The 22,648-nt window shown below is 38.3% G+C and overlaps 1 pseudogene; it reads left to right on the forward strand.

Annotated features, from left to right (window-relative positions):
- The window catches only part of LOC101434244 (aldo-keto reductase family 1 member C4-like), a 56,715-nt pseudogene extending 44,399 nt beyond the window's left edge, over positions 1–12,316 (forward strand).
- The last annotated feature ends 10,332 nt before the right edge of the window (positions 12,317–22,648 follow it).

The following is a 22,648-nucleotide window of genomic DNA, read 5'->3' on the forward strand; positions in this document are numbered from 1 at the left end:
TTTACTAATTTAATGCTTACAAAAGCCCTATAGTGTATATTATATTATGACCATTTATAGGTATAATGAGTAAGACACAGGACCATAATCAACCAGATACTAAGTAGAGTCTGGCTCCAGTTCACATAAGCTGCCTTTGCTTTTAGTTATCTTTTTATGCAAAAATACCAAATGGGTGGTAAAGTAATGACGTAATATTTTTCAACTTTAGAGTAAGCTGCCTGAAGATAGGAAATTGGTTCTCATAATTCATTGTGTCCACTATAGCACCTAGAATTGTCCTGGTTGAAATGGACAAGATTTAATAGCAAATATGATATCACAAATCAAACTAGCAATGCCCTTCATTGCTGTCCAGACTGGCTATTACTAAATTAAGAAAAGGAAAAAAAAACCCTTCAGACAAAAGAAAGAATGCACAAGAGAAAAATGAAATCATTCACTGCCTTTACTCTTAATGGGTCTTTGCCCATCTCTCCAAACACAGAGCCATCACCCAGAATTAGAACAAAAGAGAAGCATTAATGTTTTACATCTTTTCATAAAACTAGAACCTATTTATTTATCATGAACCTTGACATCCTGGAAAGTGGAGAGTAAATGATGGTTTATGCCAGTGTTATGACATCTTATCCAGGGATTTCATAAAAAATCAGCTTTCTTAAATTATTTAGTTGTTTCCATTTACACCCCAACCAGGAAGAACTGTAACTCTGATGAACGATTTTCCTTACCAGACAAGACACCTCATTTCCTGCCTTGAAGAATTCGGATTAGCACCCACAATGTCCCTAGAGGCAATGAAAATACTGTAAAGCACCAAATCAAGGCTATTCTGAACTGCAATTACAATGTGTTAGGAAAATAGCCTGAACTGATTCACGTAGTTTAACTGATAGTGATATATAAAGTTTTCCTATTTTAAAACATTCAAATCAGTATTTCAAGACCTGTGAACTTGGAGTTTAAGATAAATTAGGCAATTTATCAACTGGAAATGGACCTGTGTACTCCAAACTAAATCAGTGAATTTCAACAGTAATATCTGAAACAATTTTTGTTAATATTATTACAAACCTAAAAATAGCATTTGTTTCTATGAATTACATCTGTCCAATCAGATATCATTTCACATTAATCTGTTATCATCATACCATCCCTGTAGAGTTAACCCAGCTTTAAACTTCTATCGATGCTTTGAATGGGGAAACAAGAAGATTAAACCATGGTTGGTGTGCGATAGGATGTGCTAAAACTGGAGTTGAGCTATAACCCTGCATCCCTCACCAGGGCCTAGTGTTTGTCCTACACTCTTTCTTCTCTGCAGTAGAAGGTCCATTTTCCCTTTGTACTACTTTATTGGGAGCCCAGGCTGTTCCATCAAAACCCCTTAACTAATGCTGCAAACACTTTCTGCCAGAGTATCCACTCTTTGTTTTGAATCCACTCTCAGGAAGCCCATATCATAAGATGTTGTTATGGAGCTGTCATCTCTGTCCTACAGCAAATCTCACTGTAGCAGAGTGGCCTATAGCTGCAGATGCTATTGATGTTTTCCTCGTTCTCTCAATTGATTTCAAGGCTGCCTCCCTATCAAGCTATGTGCTCCTTCAAAAGGTACATAAGCCAGATTGAAGGAAAGGATCATTAAAGTGTCTGACAATCTCACATCATCTTCACACAACCTGCCATTGTCGGATAATTTCTTCCCATGTGGATCTTTTTGAGATCTCCAACTCTCCAGTTATCCTCCTTCTTACCCAATTTGTGAAAGCTTTTAACTGGCATGAGGAAACCACATGAGATATGTTGTGGCCACCAAGGGGATAAAATTCATTTTCAAAATAAAAATGAAACAGCTGAAGTGGGTACTTGCTCTCTTTTACTTCTTAAGATAGGTGATCACCGATAAAAGAATAGATCCTCTTTTAATTTTCAAGCTGAAACAAATACTATCCAATTGGTTGACTTAAACAATGGGAAATTATTGGTTCATGATTTTGAGGCTAGGGGAAGTCCAAAATTGAGGCATCAGCAAGGACATGCTTTTCCCAGAAGACCCTGGTGTTCTGGAGCTGGCTGCCAGTGTTTCTTATTTTTTTTAAGTTACATGGCAATGGACGTGGTAGCATCTTCTTTCTCTTCTAGATTCTGTTTATTTCTAGGCTTTTGACTGCTCCCCATGGCTCCTCTCTGTCTGACATTTACTCTGCTTATAAAGGACACTAGTGATCTAGGTTAAAGCCCAACCTGATCCAGGTGAGCCACTCCTTAACTGAAATAACATCTTGAAGAGATCTTATTTAAAATGGATCCACATTCAGCAGTATGTGGACTAAGACCAAGATCATGTCCAAACTGGGGTACATTCCACCACATTCTACCCTCAGGACCCCCGGAAGACATGTTTTTCCCATCTGCAAAATCCATTTATTCCATTCCAAGGTCCTGAAAGCCTTAAGTCATTTAGCAATAATGCTAAGTACAAAGTCTCATCATCATTGGTTATGGGTGTGGTCCATGCTAAGGCAAACTATGTCAATCTGTGAAACCTAGAAAACAAGCTATATGCTTCCAATACACAATTGTGGGACAGGCATAGGGTAGATATTCCCTTTCCAGAATGGAGAAATTGGAGGGAAAACAAGGTCATGGGTTCCAAACAAGTCTGAAATCCTACAGGGCAAAATCTGTTACACTTCAAGGTTTAAACTCACGTATGGAATGATGTTTTGACTCCAGTTCTGAGGGAGTGGCAGCCCCCCCTTCTGAAGGACTTGCTCTGTGGTCATGCTTCTTCTGAACACTGGAGCACAGGCCCCATCATCTCCAAGAACTGGGGTGGCAGCACTGTCTCTGAACAGTAGGACACAAGACCTGCCCCATCCAAGTTCGGGGTTAATGGCCTGCCCCCTAATTGCAGGGATGGACTGCCCTTTCTACCCTCTTGGGTGGACCTGCTCTTTTAACTGGAGGAGACCTTTTCAGTCCAGACCTTTGCTCCCATGGTTCTGACCTTGAAGTTGTTCTTCCTTCAGTTCATACCTTCTCTGTTTCTTTCAACACAGGCTGGTAGTGGTTCTCCTCATGCAAATTTTGTAAAAGCCTTGTCAAGTGTGCCTGCAGTTCAAGCAGGTCCAAACCATCAAACAAAAGAACTTTCCATAAATCGTTCCTTGATAACTGCATTTCCAATCCTGACTTCCCCTGAAATGACCGACTGGACCATGTTTAGCCATATCCTCTTTAGAAAAGTGCTGCTCAGTTCATCCTGCACACAGTTCATCCCCTGTTCTCTGGGGACTCACTTCCTGAAAGTTCAGGAAGGTCCCTGGTAGATCTACTTCTAGCCCTAATCTTAGAGCACACTATCTGGATATCTACACAGTATCAGCATTTTCTAAATCATCAATTTCCGATTTCTTTGTGCTTAAGATTTCAGTTCTCCTTATCCTTTCTTGTTACTATAAGACACAAGGAGAAACCAGGCTGCACCTACCATTTTTAAATTGGAAATCTTCTCAGCAAAATATTCATGTTCATCGTTTACAATTTCCACTTTCAATCTGACATCAGAACATAATTTTGCCAAGTTCTTTGCCACTTTATAACAAGAATTGCCTGTCTTCCAGTTTCCAATAACACATTCATCATTTCCTTCTCGGAAGTAACTTTAACATCCATATTTCTATCAACAGTCTCTTTAAAGCAATCCAATCTTTTTTAATCACCTCACAATTCTTCCATCCTCTACCCATTACCCAATTTGAAAGCCACTTTCACATTTTCAGATATGTATTTGTAATAGCAGCCCCGTACTTTCCAGGACCAAAACCTGTCTTAGTTTGCTGCAGTTGCAATGACAAATACACAATAGGTGACTTAAACAATAATAATTTATTGTCTTATGGTACCGAAGATAGGAGAAGTTCAAAATTGGTGTGTCAGCAAGAGAATGCTTTCTGAAGACTCTGGCATTCTGGAACTGGCTGCCAGTGATCCTTGGCCCTTGGCTTTTCTGTCACATGACAATGCACATAGCAGCACCTTCTCTTTTCTGGATTCCATTGACTTTCAGCTTCTACTGCTCCTCATAGCTCCACTCTGTCTTTCACTCTGCTTATACAGGACTCCAGGAATCTAAATTAAAGCCCAACTTGATTCAGTTTGCCCTAACTGAAGTAATGTTTTGAAGAGATTTTATTTTCAATGGGTCACACTTATCAGCATGCCAACCAAGAACAATGCCCAAACAGGGGTATACAATTAAGTTCACCACAGATCCCTTTTAAACTTTAAACATATATATATATTTATTTATTTACTTATTTATTTTTATTTATCCCCTTCCCCCGCCACCTGCAGATGGCTTCCTCGTTTGTCTGCTCATTGTCTGTCTTCTATAGGAGGCATCAGAAACAGGACGTGGGACTTCCCAGGTAGGAAGTGATTGCCCAGCCGCTTGAGCTACTTCTGTTCCCTGGTGGTTCCATGGTCTGCTGGTTGTGGCTTCTGCTTGATTGCAGCATCTGCTGATTGTGGCATCTGTGGCGTCTGCTGGTTGCAGCATCTTCTTGGTTGCGGTATATGCTGGTTGTGGTGGTTGTGGTGTCTTGTTAATTGTGGCGTCTGCTCATCTTCTTTAGGAGGCACCAGGAACTAAACCCAGGACCTCCCATGTGGGAGACAGGTGCCCAATTGCTTGAGTTACATCTGCTACCCCCTTTAAACCTTTAAAATTGGTTCAGGCTTTCCATTGTGAATTGGCAGTTCTCCAGATGCTTAACTCTTTACCACTTACCTAACATTCCAGAAGTTCCTCTGGTTCTGTCTCCTACACATAACACTTGCCCAGACTCTGTCTCATAGCAGGTGCCTGTTTATAGTAGTTAAAGAGAAGTCATTGGAATGGACTGGCATTGACAAAAGAAAGTGTGAAAAAACTGAAAAAAAATGTTAGCAGAAAAGGGATGGGCCAAAGAAACCCATGTTCCACTTCCAGAACACTGCTTCTCTGGAATGATAGCTGGGTTCTTGCTAGTATTCTGCAACTCCCCTCTTACCCCACCCAGACAGTTCTTTGGTACCTAATCTTCTGTATCAACCCTGCCTTGTGAGTTTGTGTGACATTCAAGGGGATGGAGAATGACTGCCTGTGTTCTTCCAACGGGATGCAAAGGTTTCCATTGAGATTTCAAACAAACCATGCTTATGACTTGATATTCCCCAGGACACACACAACTCCAAAAGAACTTCACCTCTAAAAGAACTCCTTTTTCCTTTTAGAGTACTGTAAAAATTATGCAGCATGCCAATGAAGAGCTTTGGGACCTGGCTCATTATATCTTGTCACATTTGCCTTGTGCTACTTGGTATCCACACTACTTCTGCAACATGTACTTTAGTTCCTCCTTCTCCTGGACACATTTCCTATCACATCCATGAACCTTGATTCACATTGTCCCCCCTGCCTTAAGTAGCATTCATAATCATCACAAAGAGTTACTCACCCTTTGTTTTTTTACCCCAAATCTCCCATTGCAATTCAAATATACTTAGAGACCTCACACTATATTGAATTTCACAGTTTTCTGCCTGCCTCTGCTTTCCCATCTCATGTTTATCCTCTTAGCATGTTGAAAATAAGTAGATTTTGTGGTCCTTTAATGAAAATGAACAAAATATGAAGGAAGGTAATCATGGAAATTACCTTCTAGGAATAAAGCTGCTGTTCCAAGATCAAAATGGAATCTTGGCCCTTAAAACCAAAGTGACATTTATCATGAAGGTTTCTTTCTCGGGAAACGGACTTTGGTCCAGTGGTTAGGGCGTCCGTCTACCATATGGGAGGTCCGCGGTTCAAACCCCGGGCCTCCTTGACCCGTGTGGAGCTGGCCATGCGCAGTGCTGATGCGCGCAAGGAGTGCCGTGCCACGCAAGGGTGTCCCCCGCGTGGGGGAGCCCCACGCGCAAGGAGTGCGCCTGTGAGGAAAGCCACCCAGCGTGAAAAGAAAGAGCAGCCTGCCCAGGAATGGCGCCGCCCACACTTCCTGTGCCGCTGACGACAACAGAAGCGGACAAAGAAACAAGACGCAGCAAATAGACACCAAGAACAGACCACCAGGGGAGGGGGGGAAATTAAATAAATAAATAAATCTTTAAAAAAAAAAAAAAAAGGTTTCTTTCTAGTGGCCAATGTTCCCCTTTCCCTAAGGCCAAATGTACCACATATATTTCTTGTTCCAGTAAAACTTTCTGTTTTTACCTTGAGCTTTTCCTAGGACAAAGTATCTCCTTTTGGCAAAAACCAATAGCAAAATGCTTTGGAGGAAAATAAACTTTCACAAGTATGGTAGGTGGCTCTAGATGTCAAGACCATGGCTGTTATCGCTGCTTTCTTTGTCTTTACAATGTTGTATAAAGCCTTCCTCTGATGTCTCTGAACAAAGCGGGATGAATAGACACTTGGGTCAGGATGGGTGGGGGTGGGAGGTGGATGTGTGGGGAGAAGTGGTTTCAGAAGGATTCATCTTGCACAGTGTTTAAAAAAATTTTTTAAAGATACTTAGATTACATAAATGTTACATTAAAAATGTAGGAGACTCCCATATGCCCTACTCCCTTTCCCTCCCACACTTTCCCACCTTAACAACATCCTACATTATTGTGGTACATTTGTTACAATTGATGAACACATATTGGAGCATTGCCACTAAGTATGGATTAGAGTTTACATTATAGCTTAAACTTTCTCCCACACAAGTTTGTAAGTTATGACAAGATATATATAAAGGCCTATATCTGTCATTGCAACATCATTCAGGACAATTCCAATGCCCTGAAAATGCCCCCATATTACCCATTTTTCCCTCTTTCTCCCTTCAGAACCTCTAGTGGCCACTTACTCCATATTAATCATAAGTTCTTCCATTGCTAGAATCACAATAAATCTATAGAAGAATAACAGTAAGTCTACTCTAGTCCATCATTCATTCCCTAATCCTGAGGATGCTGGGATGATGGTGCTCACTTTGCCTCTAATTGAGAGGGGATTTAGATCCTATGGGGCAATGGATGGAATCTAACTTGCATACTCTCTCTGTTCCTTGAGGTGGTCATTGTCCAGCATCATCTCCTTGTTAGTTGTCCTGGGTGAGTCCAATGAACTGAAGAGTAGGTGCTGCAACTCTATTGAGATTCAGGACCTGGCTGGGACATGGAAACTCCAAAGATTTAAGTCTCTTGGACATAAACCCATCAACTCTAATACTAACCATTGGTTCAAATAGAAGGGGCAGAAGAACCATATGTAGGAAAAACAAGTCTGAATCCAACTCTGTCACTCTGGGGAGCATAAATTCCAAAGTAGGGCCCAACGGCAGGGCACCAAACTCCTGAGCTGTCAGCCCTGCCTATAATGTCTGGATGTCTTCAGAGCCCTCAGTAGCTCCATTATTTGAAGCAATATTTACTGGGGCAGTCAATGGGATCCTGCTGAGATATGCATAAGTATAATCTTTGAGATGACCTCCTGACTCACTTTGAAGCCTCTTAGCCATATAAACTTTACCCTTTCCCCATTTTGGGCAAGATCTTTTTTCCAGTTGCATTGCTAGTTGGTGCTTGCTAGTAGTCCCTCAGTGCCGGGAAGGCTTATCCCTGGGAGTCATGTCCCATGCTGGGGGGAAGGTAATGCAATTCTATGCTGAGTTTGCCTTAGGGAGAACCTGCACACAGTTTACACATAGGAGGGGAATGAAATCGACAACACCTGTGAGCTGCAGTGATTGGGTGGATGCCTCTGTCTCACAGGTCCCTTCATGGTGATCCTGCTGTTACCCAGGCAGCTCAACAACAGGGAAACACAACCAAAAGAATAATGGTTTGCCACCTTACCGTAGGAATGGAAATGGGGACATCTATGATATTCTGTGGATTGAGGATGTTATGAACCTCAAAATGAGAGCATTACAGTTTCATTAAAAATTGGCTAAAATATCCAGGCTCACGGGGGCCCATTGAAGCTAAAAGAATACGCTCTCATGAAGGGCATAGAGAGATATGGGGATTAAAATAAATCCGTAGATGAGTCAACAGGTAGAAAATACTCTTTCTTATCTTTCTCCCTCTCTTTTTATGTGCTTATGAGATAATAGCACACACACCCATTCAAAGCGAACTATTGGTTTTGACTTCTGCAGCCCGCCCTGCTTCCTTTTACTCTTTGTAGTAGGATTCTTAATGTTATCTGTTTGCTGCTGACCCATCTGAACCTGTCAAATGAGTTCTACAACAATGCATATTAATCTGAGACATGTGCCTCAAAGAAAAAGCTGATAAGTCCATCTTTAAGATGTGATAAGTATAACACATTTCTAATGAACAGGTATTATGTTAAACATCTGCAGTATCACCAGGACCTGAGGATATTTAATTAAAAAGACACACACACAAAAGATGAGAAGGGAAGAGGGACTCCTCCTGTATGTATGATTCTAGTTTCTAAAAGGCAGCCATCTTTTTCAGTACTGCTGCTAATTAAATATTGCATCAAAATTTGTGCACTGATCTTGAAAGGAAAGATGCAGCTAAACTCAGCTCTTTATACTTGACTGCCCTCCACTTTTCTTATAGTTCAAGCATTAAGGCAATTAGAAATACAGCACTAAAGCTAGTTCAGTTCTTTGGAAGATGATGTATTGGGGAGAAATATTTGTTTAGGGAACAAGAGGAGAGAACATAGGAAAAAGCTTCTTATACTTGTGCCATGAGGCTAACTTGGGAAGCTTAAATAATCATTCCAGAACAAAGGGAGCCGCTTTGCAAGAAGTCTTCCACAAGTTGAGCACTCATTTAAAGGGAATTTTCAAAGTCTACTTCTGCCAAGGACAATTATGATGAAAGGTGACAAGTTTTCTTCCCTCTTTATCAACTATAATTTACACTTTGAGGACTATTTTCTTTTCTTTTCTTTCACCTCTACTGCAAATTCATGAAACTTTAGTTGTTTAAGAAGCGCAATGAGTGGGCAAACAGAGAAGGGATGTACCTTGATCAATTTCGGTATTATTGGGTTGCAGAGAGACTCTCAGGGCTTTTATCTCCTTCCTGTTAGCTCTAGCTTAAAATCCCTTTGCCCTTTTCAAAGGTCAGGGTCAGCAGATATTCTTGTAAGGGGCGCATTAGAGCAAAAGAGATAAGCAAGAATGCAGACATCAAGCAGCTTCTGAAAAAGAGTTGATCAGAAAGCAAGGGAAAGTCACTGCCCTGGAATCTTTCCTCAGGGTAGAAGTTCAGGGCAAAGGTACAGGGATGCAGAAGATGGACAGGACAACAAACAGGTGATTTTGGTATTGGGTTTCCTCATTTATCTGAGCATTGAAATGGGAGGGTATTGTCAAGGGAGAAGGGATATGAGGAAAAGAAATGTAGAATTCCTTTCAGGACAGGCTGGGACAAACGACCCCTTCTCTTTTCCTATTCACAGTAGCTCTTTCTTGTTCTTAGGGGCTCTGAATCCTCTTTACAAACATACTAAAACTGTGCATTGAAAAAATAGTTGCTAGCACCCCAAGTTCATTCTAGAAACAAGAAAATATTAAAATGGTGCAGAAGGTCCTAGAGCTATCAGCCTATGGCATTCACCTCTATCAAGACGTCCCTTCAATCTCAAACCTATAAAATCACACCCTTTTTATTCTTCTGGTTTTTTTACCTGGAATCAAGGTACAAAGCTAACAGGCAAATAATATCTTAATTTTCATAGAATAGTCATTCTTTCCATATGTAGTGTTAAGAAATTGAAAGAGGACATTTGTTTTGTTGTTAGCTTGTTTTCTTTTTCTTTTTTTTCTATTTAGAGAAGTTACAATTACAAAAAAATCATGCTGAAAGTACATGGTTCCTATATAACTCCCTCACATGCACAGTTCTCCCTATTATTATTATTTTGCATTAGTTTGATATCTTTGTTAGAAATAATAAAATAATATTATAATTATGCTAATAACTATAACCCATAGCTTATATTAGGGCTCATTCTGTTTTTTGCACAGTTTTATGGAGCTTTTTAAAATTTAAAAAAAATCTAAAAATTTTTTTATTCTGTTAACATATTGCTATACAACCTAGAATTTCCCATTTTAATGACTTTCAAATATACAATTCAATTGTGCTAATCACATTCACAAGATTGTGATACCATCATTACCATTACCCATTATCAAAACTTTTCTATCATCCAAACAGAAACTGGACCAATTAAGCATTAGTTCCCCGTATTAGCCAGGGTCCTCTAGGGAAACAGAACTGACAGGATATATCTGTAAATAGTTTGAGATTTTATAAAATTGCCTCCTGTAACCATGAAGATGCACAAATCCAAATTGTGTAGGGCAGGCTGCAAGACAGAGGCTCCCATGAACAAGACAGAGGCTCCCATGAAGGTCCTTGATGAGTTCCCAGAGATGCTAACTATCCAAAGTACATATGGAAATTCTCTCTCCAAATGCTGAAATCACCTGCTCTTTCAGGACCTTCGTCTGATTGGATGAAATATCATTCATTGCTGACAGCAATTTCCTCAGTTGATTTTAGTTGCAACCAGCCATCTATGCAATCAACTCAGTGATGATTAAAGTCCATGAAATGCCCTTGTATTACAATTAGCTTAGTGTTTGCTTGACCAAATAACTGGCCACTGTTACCCAACCAAGCTGACACATTAGCCTAACCATCACACTTTCCATTCCCCATTATCTGAGAGCCTTATTCATGCATTTCAATATTTCCTATGCATTATACGGGCTATTCAAAATCTGTTACTTTTCTTACATGACGGGATTTTATTTTTACCTTAGTCTTAACCCTCACAGTACAGGCCTGACATATTTTAGAGTAGAAAATAACTTACTGACTTTTTCATATACTTGTTCTTTAGCTTTTAAACTATTCCTTTGGATAAATGGGAGTATGAAGTAACTGTATGGGAAACTTCTGATTAGAAGAAAGACTATTAGGAGATTTTGGTTTAGATTGTTTTCCCTCAAAGTACTTTTAAACTTTTATTTTCCATGAAGATGCTGGTTCTGCATGTTTGTATATACTTTATCTTCTTACTAAAAGCTGCATTTACTTCCAAGAATTTATAGCCTATAATCTTGTAGACCATTTCTTAGTCTACAGCAGATTTTTTAAAAATTTACATTAATTCTAACTCTCTTTAAAAGTAAGTTGTATATTTTTGATCCTTCCATGTGACAGAAAGGAGAGGCTCAAACAGCTGAGGTCCCAGGGGAGAGATGAATGATTTACCCAATAGCTTGCAGCTGAAATCAGAAAGAAAGCAGAGTAGTTGAGCCTGAGAGAAGTGGCTCAGTAAGAGGAAAGCACCATGCCTGGTTGCCCTCTGCTAAGCTCCAAGAGATGCCCCACCTGGATGAGAATGCAGAGACCAGGCAGAGATCACTGCCGTCTTGCTTCAACATGTTGTAGCTGACTTTGATTCCTAAGAGTAAAGCAATTAGGCCACCAAATTAGCTATTGATGCTGGGTATCGCCATTTTGATTCTGCATATGTATATGAAAAAGAAGAGAACGTTGTTCAGGCCATCTGAAGCAAGATTGCAGATGGCACTGTGAAGAGAGAAGATATATTCTATACTTCAAAGCTTTCAGTCATTTTCTTTAGACCAGAATTGGTCCAACCAGCCTTGGAAAGATCACTGAAGAAACTTCAGCTGGACTATATGGACCTCTATATTATTCTTTACCCAACAGATTTGAAGCTTGGGGAGGATCTCTGTCCAACAGATGAACATGGAAATTGCATTTTTAACACAGTGGATCTCTGTGCCATGTGGGAGGCTCTGGAGAAGTGTAAGGATACACTGTGTTGCACACAATTGGTGTGTCCAACGTTAACTGCAAGCAGCTGGAGATGATCCTAAACAAGCCAGGGTTCAAGTACTAGCCCATCGCAACCAGGTGGAATGTCAACCTTATCTCAACCAGAGAAAACTGTTGGACTACTGCAAGGCAAAAGATATTATACTTGTTGCAGATAGTGCTCTGGCATCCCAATGAAATAAAAGATGGGTGGACCCGAACCTCGCCTTTTCTCTTGGATGACCCAGTTCTTTGTGATATGGCAAAAAATCACAAATGAACCCCAGCCCTGATTGCCCATTGCTATCAGCTACAGGGTGGAGTCATGTCCCTGGCCAAAAGTTACAATGAGAAGCAGATCAAAGGGAACATGCAATTTGAATTCCAACTGACATCAGAGGACATGAAGGTCTTAAATGGAGTCAACTGAAGTCCTCACTATATTCATTCCCAATTTGCCATGGGCCACCATAATTATCCATTTACTAATTATCCATTCGCATGCAGAATGACACTGGAAACATCTCATATGCTGATGATCAGAAGCATCACCTTTGGTTAAATTGATGTAACTTATCAACTCACATGCACCTAGACTCACATCTATAAGAAAGGCATTAATTTTTTGTGACTTTGCTAAAACAATAAGATCTAATTTTACACAGTGGTCCTTATCTCCTCCAGTCTCTGTCTTTCTTGTATTCATTAGAGCTAAAACTATGATTTACCTAGAGATTGCTGGAAGAGTGAGGGTGAAACAGGAATGTTATTGACATTCTGGGTTGAACCTGAGGTTTTCACCCTCTTAGAAGAGCACTAGTTAGCAGTTATGTATCTGGAAGTGTTTTCCTTAGCACTTTGAGAACCATGAAAATGCACAGTTTATACTTAGGAAGGTGAGGCAGGCACATAGAGAAATGATGCCAATGCTATAGGGCAGAGCTCCTGGAAATCTGAGAAAGAGAGGTCACTCTGGCCAGTGGCCAGTGAGGAAGGCAAGTAAACATTCTGAAAAGTTGGACTCAGATAGTTGCAATGGGCAGGAGTAGAACACATTCCCTGATAGGTAAATGCAATGAAATGCTCTCTTAACAATGATATCAGCCTAAACTAGTTCAAATATTTGGGTCTGCACAAATCATTGCCCTAGGTTCTAAGTCCTTGCAAATGGCATTGTTTAACTGCCTTTGATTATCTGAAAAATGTTTTAGACCACAAGCCATTATAGGAAAAAATATTTTCAATTTCAAATAGGGAATAAGATGGACAATACAAATGACATATAAGTATGCAGTATAATTTCTGACAAAATTTTACAACTAATTACCAAGTAAATATTTTTTGAAGACAGGAGAAACATTATAGTCTATAGTCATTATAGAGTAGGCCCCAGCTAATACTTTACCCCACAATAGCCATGTGAAAATGAACTCCTCTTTTTTAGTCCTATCCTGGATGGACAATGGATGTGCAGTCACCGTAGCATGTTTTAAAGTTTCATCCAGGCTTTGATGAGGATGGAGAAACATGAGTTTGAGTTAAAACAATCAGTTGGGTTAAGTATTGAATATTTATGATCAAAGTGATTAATTGGCCAACATCGGCCTATCAGATGATTTTTACTAAAGGCCCACAGTCTTTCTCTTCCATCCCATTGATCAGTGCCTTGAATAAAGGCTGAAAGAATATGCTCATCAATTTTACAGATGACACTAAACCTGAAGATATGGGAGATAAATTGAAAGAGAAAAACCAGAATAATGACAGGATTAAAAATTTGGTATAGAGATTATCTGAAGTGAGAGGGATGATTTGCCCGAAGAAGACTACTAGAGGAGGTATATTGAAATATATTAATGGATTTCCTGTTAAAGACTTATTAGACCAGTGTTGCACTCAAACTTTGGAATATATGCCAACTATCTAGAAGTTCTTATTAAATATACAGTTTCCTAGGTCTCACCTCTGCAGAGGTGAGATACTTTTGGGATAGAGCCCCCAGTTCTGTGTTTTGACAGGCACACCCTAAGATTCTGATACTCATGGTAGATGAGCCACTCTCTGAGAAATATAGGATCATATATGTTCTTTTCAATCTCATACTTAAAACTAAGACCAAGGAATGGAAACTATAGGGAAAGAGATTTGGGATAACCATTAAGGAGATCTAGTAGACAGAGCTTCCTAAATAAATAAATAGCCCTGGAGGAAGTGATTCTTGGGAGGAGATTCAAGCACTAGTTCAAGGTACCACAGGGGATATGATATGTAAGCTTTGACCTATACAACTTCTTCTAACCCTGAGTTTATCTGGTGAAAAAATATCATTAAGTAATAACAAAATATTGCTGAAATATTCATTAGTTAGCTGACCAACTCTGTCTAGTCACTTAACTGGCCTTCCAGACTATCCATTTTGCTCTCACCTCTTGACCTATAGAAAATCTGAAAGAAGAATGAGAGTGAGAGCTGGAAAAATAAGAAGGAGAAAGATGAATCAGGGAAATAAAATAGGGAAGGGAAAGAAGAAAGAACAGTAAGGAATCCCAACTCATTACTCAAGAAACATGTATATGAGACTCAGCACCACAAAATGACATGTGACCCTGGAAAATTCACTACCCCTCTGTGGACCTTAAATTGCAAATACATATATTGAGTAAAATAGTGATCTGATTCACAATTATTTATTATATTATTTTTAAAAAGTAAATCAATAATAAAAGAAGGCTATGAAATGTCATCACCTAGAGATTACACGAACACCCTTCTGAGTTTAGTAACCTGACCTCCATTTCAATAAAACAAACACATGTCACTTAATCCAGGTACCTCCTGCATACATGTAGGGAAATGCTTTGCCTCTCTGTCTCAATTTCCTATATGTAAAATCATGATAATTGTAGTTTCTATTTAATGGTATTGTGAATTAATATACACGGCACATACTCAACATTCAATAAATGTTAGTTGTTATTTTTTAAAAAATAAGTTGTATCTGTTTCATTTGCATGTGTTGGTTGGTCAAAACAGAAATACACGATATTATTTCACATTCTTTTATGAAGAGTGTAAAAGTCCTCAGGGTGATAAATAGAATGTAGTGAAGTTCAATGACAACAGTTGAGGAATCTGGAAATCTTAACAGCTGTAGAATGAAACTCAGAGATACTTGGATGAAAGGCAGCTATTGATGGATAGTAATTTGATGACAAATTCATATTAGCACATTAATTTTAAGAATCAGATTGCTTCTTTGTAAAAAGACTGGAAACAAAGTAGATTTCATATATGAAGTCTGTATATATTTTGTCCTATTAGTGTTTTGTTCTCTCATGTTGAATAGCTTATTTTTTTAGTTACTGCTTCTCCTTTTCATAGTTATAATGATTTCATTTTTATCCCAGGTAAATAAATGAGTCTCAAAGGACTCTTCTCCCTTTGTCTCTCTTTCTTTTATTAATATTTCTCTTGGTGGGGAATTATCCTTAGAGATTGCCTTCTCATTCCCAGTGGAAAAAAATGTGTAGCAACCCAGATTTAAAAAATAGAAAGCAATATGCAAAACAAACCAACCCCAAGTGAACACACAACAAAGCCAAAAATGTATTCTTTATTTTCTAGTTTTCTAAGCTCTAGCACCTTAATTTCTGAAAGATTTGAGGGCTCCATTAATGATAAATAGTCTTTTGGAAGAATGTTTATAGTAGTCTTAATCCAACCTTTTGGTACATTTTCTTCCATCTACTTCTTTTATTAGAGGAAAATTTGTTAGACATTTATTCTCTGGTAAACACTGGTACACATCTAGTTGACAGAGAAAGTCTGTAGTTGGAGTTTGCAGTTTCTGGTTTTGCATTTTAAATAACTGTTCCCATAAACAGTTATTTATATTTGCTATATATCCTCTCTTATTAACTAAATCATGTGAGCCATAGGGTTTTAGTCAATTTAATCTAGATCCCTTAATTACCATTTTAGTTCTTCAGCAGTGTTGAAGTCTACTTGTTTCCACATCACTTAAACTTCTAGATGATAAAGTCTATTTGTAAGCATTGAAATCCAGGAAGGAATGATGTTATGTAAATGTACAGAATCATTATTTTATCCCAAATCAAGAACTATCCCAGATCAATGCTATGATATGTTGTTGAATTTATTGCCCCACTCCTAATGACACACACATTATATTGTCAATTTCAAGTTACTGGGCAACTTGTTCCAAAATGCTTCCATTCATCATATTGACTGTGATGTTAATCAAATTGACTATCCTTAACAAAAAAGCCCTGCTTCATTTGAGTTATATTGCTTTTCTGCCTATGGGGAACATTTAAACAATTAACAAAAGCAGATCCAATGCTAATAAAGAAAACAAATGAAGATTTATTCATAATCATCAAAAGAGTCGTAATAAGTTAATTAAGGTATATGGTACTTTTGGAAGGAAGTGATAAGATGGGAAAAAATCCTTTGTGAAAAGGTGAAGGGAGGGGCAAAAGAAGCTTGTTAAAGCATTCTTTAGCTTTTGTAATTTTCATTGATTTAATCTCAAAGAACAATAGACAGGAATTCATTGAAGATAGAAGCTAGCACTTGGGGAAGAGGGAAAAAAGGGATCAATCAGAATCTGAAACTTGTCAAATATTTGAAAGATATAGAGGCAACCAGAAGGGAGAACAACAGTTGGAGGTGGTCCAAGGGAATAAAAGAAATACTTAATGGGATAAAACTAAGGAGTAAAAGAAAATTCAAATTGATAATCAAGTAATGTTTTCTGGCAGCCCATAGATTATTCACTCCTAAGCAATGTTAGACTTCCCATGGAGATGTTTTCCTTTAAAGTTTTATTCTTAGCCATTAAGAGAGAAACAAAGCTCCCTAAACTATGATGTGAATGAAATACCAATGTTTGTAAAAAAAAATTGTTGGCTCAGCTAAGTGTAGCAAGGCTTTGGGGGTAACCATTCTAATGGAATAATAGCATCCAAATCTAGAACAGACTTTGAGGCCTATGTACCTGCATGGTAAATCAGGTACTAGGAGCATTTTAGAGTAATTTGAGAAGTCACAAGCACCCTTTAAAATTATCTAAGTGTTAATTCAGTCCTTCAAATTCATATATAATTGAGAAGGCTTTGTGTCCAACATTGGTACCAGAAGTAGTGATGTGTCATGGACTCATCCCCCTTCAGTGGGAATGCTTAATACATCCCAGTTGGAGATGTGCAACGTAAGAGTGTATCATTAAGAACTAAAGCATGTAGGACAGACAGAAATCAATGAAGGCTGAATTTGTCAGAGAAGACTTACACAGTAACATGTTTAGCCTGTTTTATATAAAGCCTCTAAATATGAAGATACAGGCTCTAGACTATGGCATTGGTTAATGCATATACAGATGAAGACATCTTGTAAAATTTATTTAAATAATAAAATAAAGTATGGGCAGATCTCATGTCCAAACAGGAAATCTGCCTAGTAAATGTAAGTGACTAGTTGGATGATGCCCCATCAGCTCTATCAGCTTGGATAGCCTTTAAAACCCACAGAGATGACAGGTTCAGCCTAGAAGTAATGTTCTACAGGCTTCTGTGGTAGGTTGAGTTATGTACCCCAGAGAAAATCATGTTCATAATCTTAATCCTTTCCTATGGGTAAGAATCTATTGTAAATAAGACCTTTTTATGAGTTACATTTAGCTAAGGTGTTGATGTGGGCTATGGATGGGAGGCTCTTTGTCTCTTCAGAGATAACCTTAACCTAAGCTGTCTGTCCTGACTTGTGGGTGTGGAATGGTAAGAGACTGAAGTCCTGCCCTTGGTAACCATGGCAACGACTCCAGTCCCAGGAAACAGTTTAACAATGCAAAGTCTATAAACTTTAAATATTCAGGGAAAATGCAAACCAAATGTGCTAAAAGCTTTTCTAGAATGTATGAAGTCCATGCTAAAAGCTTACCTAGGATGTGGAAGATATATGCTAATTCAAGCCTATTGAGAACTAAAACAAAAGGACCATTTGGCCTTTCCTCTGTGTAAAAGGGACTCAAAAATCTTGTTCGGGGCTCGGGTTTGAAACAGAAAGCTCCTGAGTCTGGCCAGCCATGAATAAATCATTTTCCCTTCTCAAAATCCTTCCTGAGTCCTGGCCTTTCTATACCCAAATAATTGAACCTCTCTCAAATTCTACAATGGTGTGGCCAACTGAATCAGGATGGGTCTCAATCCTGTTGCTGGAGGTATTCTAAAAGAGAAAGCCATGTGGAGGAGGGGTAGAGTTGGAGGCTGGAAGTCAGCTGGAACTGGGAAGAGAAAAGAGAGAAAGTTTTCATGTAATGGGAAAGCCAAGCAACCCCAAGGATGGCCAGGCCGCCAGAACACTACCCACCCAGGAAGAAACAGACCTTCCAGCCTCCAGATCTGTGGGACGGTGAAGTCCTATCGTTAGGCCATTCCATCGTGTGTATTTATTACAGCAGCTAGGACACCAAGACAACTTCATCAGTTTGTTTTGATAAGGGGATTAATAATAGGTAGTAGAAAGAGCACTGGAAAAAGTATAAGGGATCCTGAGTCTCCTGAATTGCATTCTTTCGTTTATGAGCTGTGTGGTCTTAGGCAAGATACCCTGCCATCTCATACAAATGCTTCTAGTATAAAATGGAGATAATAATGTCTACTCTTCCTTACACAGAGTTGTGATAATTAATTGAAATGATGTTCATTACATAACAATAATTAAATAACTCAGTTATTGAATCCCAAGTTATTTATACTATTCTAAGTATTATAATTGAGTGATCTTTGATTTTTACAATTCACTTAAGAGATAAAAAGAAAGATACTATCCTCTTTATTTCAGAGATGAGAAAACAGCTGCTCAGAATAATGAAAGAACCTATGCAAATTAGCATGACTAGTACAGTAAGGGGCAGGACAAAGCTTTAAGCCAGTTCTTCATCCTAAAGCCTATACTTTTTCCTTTGTATCCTTTGTATCATGCTGCTCTTGGAAAACAACTTAGAATCAATCAAGTGCTCCAAGTATAAGATATTCTTCAAACATAACGCTTCTTTGCAGAATTATTTTGTAAAGGGTCTCTATTGCAGCATTGGGTATTTCTATTTGAGTTTTGCAAGAAACACTAGAAGGTCTACTGAAGTCTATTCATTTCTCAAGACCTAATTCAAATGCCATTTGGTTAAAGAAAACTTCTACTAAACTTCCAGCTGGTACCTGTTATTTCTTGCACCAGTGTGACTTTTGGCCTTTCTAATATAGTCTTTGTAATTTCTTATGCATATGTTTTTCTTTAGACCTGTGCTGTTTAGTACAGTAGCTACATATGGCATGTAGCTATTTAAATGTAAATTAACTAAAATTAAAGAAAATTTAAAATGTATTTCCTCAGTCATAACAGTCACATTTCAAGAGTTCAATGGTCACACGTTGCCATAGAATGACACAGAACACTTCCGTTATCACAGAAAGTTCTATTGGACAGTAATACTTTAGACCAGGGTATAAAAACTATGGCTTGCTGAAGAAATCTAATCCACTGCCTGTTTGTGTAAATTAAGATTTTTTGGAATACAGCCATATCCATTTGTTTACATGTTGTCTTTTCATGATTTTGTACTACAACAGAAGAGTCGAGTGGTTCTATCAGAGTGTGAGAGGCCCACAAAGTCTAAAATATTTACTTTCTAGTTCTTTACAGAAAATGCTTGGTTACCCCTAAAGTAGATTACCAGCTACTTAAGACTTGAAGGCCCCAGTGTTCTCTCTCCTTCCTTCCTTCCCTCCCTCCCTCCTTCCCTCCCTTTCTCCCTGCTTCCCTCTCTTTCTTTCTTTCTTTCTTTCTTTCTTTCTTTCTTTCTTTCTTTCTTTCTTTCTTTCTTTCTTTCTTTCTTTCTTTCTTTCTTTCTTTCTTTCTTTCTTTCTTTCTTTCTTTCTCTTTCTTTCTTTCTTTCTTTCTTTCTTTCTTTCTTTCTTTCTTTCTTTCTTTCTTTCTTTCTTTCTTTCTCTCTTTCTCTCTCTCTTTCTCTTTCTCTCTTTCTCTCTCTCTTTCTCTCTTTCTTTCTTTTTATATTAGATTCATAGTAAGCACCAATAAGTGTTTGCTGAATTGAGAAGACATCAAATTAAGAAACTAACCTGAGATTGTATATTTAATAAGTAATGGAATTGGGATTCAAAGCCAGTTCCAACTTATATAAAATCATGTGTTCATTTTATACCATCATGCTGCCTCCTGATCTTCTGGAGTCATTAGACAAATGTCCAGTTAAAGTAGGAGGGTGACTATGAGCCAGGGATATCAGTGAGATCCCATCTGGTTACACATTGGTTTTCAAAGATGGCTTTAACTAGACTTCTGGGAAGATGGCACAGAGTAGGTAGTCAGGACTCAACTCTCTCACAAAAGCAATGGAGGAAGAGCAAAAAGATGTCTGAGAGAGCTGCTTTAGAGATCTGCAGACAAGGAGAGTGTTGCACATTCTCCAGGAGGTTGCAGGACAGAAAGATGAAGAAGTCAAAACAAAATCTGTTAGTTGTGGGAGCAGATGTGGCCTAAGAGGTTGGGTGCCCATCTCCCATATGGGAGGTCCTGGGTTCAGATCCCAGTGCCTCCTAAAGAAGACAAACAACAAGCAGACAATGAGCAAAACAAAACAAAACAAAATCAGTGATAGTTGCTAACTCCTGTGTCTGGGAATGGCACACATCCCCCACCCTCAAGGCAAATAGCCTGGAATGAACCCATTTCTCATTGTAGCCAACTAAATGGGGAAACAGATATCTTTATCCCTGTGAATAGTGAGTGTGTGGCAGGGACCAAGAGTAGTTTCTCTTTGTAAATTTGGCCAGCAGAGGCTGCCTTGAATCTCAGCTCTGGCCAGGCCATAATAAAAGGCAAGTGGAAGTTGAAAGAGACACCTCTGAGGAAATGGCCAATGGCCACCATATGCTGTCTGGCTTGGAAACTGCAAGGAAAAAATCTCCTGTTAGGAATTTCTCATCCCAGTCCCCTAGTATCAGATATGTTCCCCATTAGTGATTCCCTGGACCTATTTTGATAAATTAAGGCAGGCAGTTTTAAAGTCTTAGAATAAGTTGAGGCAAAAAGTTGAAGAAGAGCCATGAAACAAAACCACTAGGCAAGAGAGAAATTGACCATCAGAGTATGTTCACCAACATATGCAGATGCCTAGATATCAGCAAATCAGCAAAACATTACAAACCATACTAAAAAACAGAAAGAGATAGCCTAGCCAAAGGAACAAACCAAAAATCTCGATGAGATACAGGATTTAAGACAATTAATCAATGATAATCCCACAAATGTCCTTTTTAAGGAGTTCAAGGAAAATATGACTAAAGTGTATTAATCATAAAGGATTAATAAAGGATATTAATAAGACACTTGGTGAACACAAAGAAAATTTTGAAAGCCTGCTAAGAAAAGTAACAGTGCTTATAGGAATGAAAGAAACAATGGATGGGATTAAAAATACATTGGAGGCATATAAGAACAGATTTAAATTGATGTAAGATAGAATTAGTAACTTGGAGAATCAAGCCTCTGAACTTGAAAAGACAGGAGAACAGACAGAAAAAAAGGGGGTGGGGTGGGAAATGGAACAGGTCCTCAGATAATTGAATGACAATGCAAAATGCACAAACATATGCATTATCAGCATCCCAGAAAGAGATGAGAACAGAAAAAGAGTAGAAAGAATATTTGAGGAAATAATGACTGAAAAGTTCCCAACCCTTATGAAAGATAGATCAATATCTAAGAAGGACAATGCACACCAAACAGACTAAATCTGAATAGACCTACTCTGAGACAAATATTCTTGAAAATGACAAATACCAGAGATAAAGACCGGATTCTGGAAGCAGCAAGAGAAAAGCAATGCATGACATATAAGGGATCCTCAATAATATTAAGTGCCAATCTCTCATCAGAAACCATGAATATGAGAAGAAAGTGGTATAATGTATTTAAGGTACTGAATGAGAAAAACTACCAGCCAAGAATTCTTTATCTGGCAGACTGCCCTTCAAAAGTAAGGGTGAATTTAAATTTCCACAAACAAACAAAAACTGAAAGAGTGTGTTACCAGATGACTAGAATTACAAGAGATAATAAAGGAAGTACTGCAGTCTGAAAGGAAAAAACAAGGTGAGAGACTTGTAAAAGAGTATAGAAATGAAGCTTATTAGTAAGGCTAAATTAAAAGTAAAAGAGAGACAATAGTAAGATATGGCATGAATAGATGAAGAAAGTAATGTCTTTACAGTAATAGCAATGAATGCTAATGGATTGAATTCACCAAGTGAAAGACATAGACTGAAAGAATGGATAAAAAATATGAGCCATCTATATGCTGTCTGTAAGAGACTCCATTCAGATGTAAGGGCACAATCAGGTTGAAAGTGGAAGACTGGAAAAGATTTCCCACACAAATAGTAACCAAACATGATCTGGAGTAGCAATACTAATATTGGACAAAATAGACTTTAAATGCAAAACTGGTACAAGAGATTGAAGAAGGCAATTATATATTAATAAAAGGGCCAATTCACCATGAAGAAATATATATGATAAATATTTATGCACCTAAATTGGGTGCCTCAAGATACTTGAGACACATACTGGCAAAACTGAAGGAAGAAATAACATCTCTACAATAATAGTTGAACACTTCAACACACCACTCTCAGCATTGGATAGAACCTCTGAACAGAGG

Source organism: Dasypus novemcinctus, chromosome 29, assembly GCF_030445035.2.
Source record: "Dasypus novemcinctus isolate mDasNov1 chromosome 29, mDasNov1.1.hap2, whole genome shotgun sequence".
Taxonomy (NCBI): Eukaryota; Metazoa; Chordata; class Mammalia; order Cingulata; family Dasypodidae; genus Dasypus; species Dasypus novemcinctus.